This window comes from Gavialis gangeticus, unplaced genomic scaffold (genome assembly GCF_001723915.1).
Source record: "Gavialis gangeticus isolate Ggan-Ray unplaced genomic scaffold, GavGan_comp1, whole genome shotgun sequence".
Taxonomy (NCBI): domain Eukaryota; kingdom Metazoa; phylum Chordata; order Crocodylia; family Gavialidae; genus Gavialis; species Gavialis gangeticus.
Genome location: NW_017729001.1, coordinates 25,368,536 through 25,370,050, shown reverse-complemented (window position 1 = coordinate 25,370,050; position 1,515 = coordinate 25,368,536).

The window sequence follows — 1,515 nt, the reverse complement described above, 5'->3', positions numbered from 1 at the left end:
AGCCAGGGGCAGATAAATATTCATTTTCTAAATTTTTTAGAAAAATGATAGAACAGCTTGGTGGGCCGCATCCGGCCCCCGGGCCACATTTTGCCCACCCCTGATCTAGCGCAAGAGAGCAGAGAAACTTTACAAGCAAATCCTTAAGAAACACAGAAACGCTTCAGTGAATTGAAGTTCAGTGTTGCTGTAGATGTGCCAGTTATAGGCATCTGTTTTGGAGAATCATAATAGCAGTAAAATATTGTCCAGAAGGATTCCTGCATGGCTATTAATCCTTTGTATGGCAGAGTTAGCAATGTACAGGTTTATAAAAACAAGAGATATTGTTTATTTTCTATTCTTTCCCTTTTTTTAAAGTTTTCTAAATAAGTGTAAATACCATGTGTAAACCTTACTTTGAAAGTCATCTCAGTCAGTGACGTGCATTGCATCAATTGTCCTGTTTTTAGGTGTCACAGGTGCAGTTTTGTGTTGCCAGAAGGCAGAAGGGAGAGAAATGCCTCAGTCATTTTATCTTTAGCCACTACATTCTTATAATAATCATATAGCCAGACAAGATAGTCAAAGCACTGGACTGGGATTCAGAAGATCTGATTTCAGTTCCCAGCTTTGTCACAGACTTTATTGTCTGACTTGAGCAAATCACTTATCAATGCATCAGGTACTCAAGTATAAAATGAAGATGACAGCATTTCCTTTCTCCCACTCTTTTCCTTCCTCTTGCTTATTTAAGCTGAAAGCCCTTGGAAGCGGGGTTGGCCTCTTCTGTGCTTGTAGAGACAATAGGACTGATCTCATCTGGACTTTCTAGGTGGGACCGTAATACAAGCCATTAATAAGAATTAAATCAACAGTCTTCTGGTTTCAGAAACTGTCACATTTTAATGTGTAAGACCCTTGGAGGGTTTAGCATCCTCAAAACAGTTCTCCGCGAGCTGGGTTATGGAGAAGGTTGTGTATCACTTGGAACGTATGGTTGGACTATCTGTAGCACAGTATGTGGGCATTTTACCTACAGGGATCTTCAAGGCACTCCATTTTGGAGCTTGACGGGGGGAAAAAAAATCCTACACAGATTTTTATTTCTCTTGAAATAACACCGTTTGTCTCTTTCTCATTGAAGGTGTTTCTGATATTACGTTAACAATGTTTCATTGAAATGGCCCATTGAATACCTCCGTCCCTGCTATATTCACTGATCCTTCCACGTGCTCCAGCCAACTTTATGGGAAAGGTGCAGAAAAAGCTCTTGCCTCTAACTTTTGTTTCAGTTGGTTAAAGAGAAGACCAGCACAGTGGGTGGGTAAAATCCTCTCTCAAAAAACTAGTAGCTTGACAATGCTAAGCAAATATATTATATCTTATACAGGGGTGTAGGTTGTAGCTGTGTTGGTTTAAGGACGTAGGCAGACAAGGTTCTTTGGGTGAACCTGATATCTTTCATTAGACCAACTTAAATAGTTGGAAGAAATTTTTTAGCAAGCTTTTGGGTTTAAAAACCCTTCGTGAGGC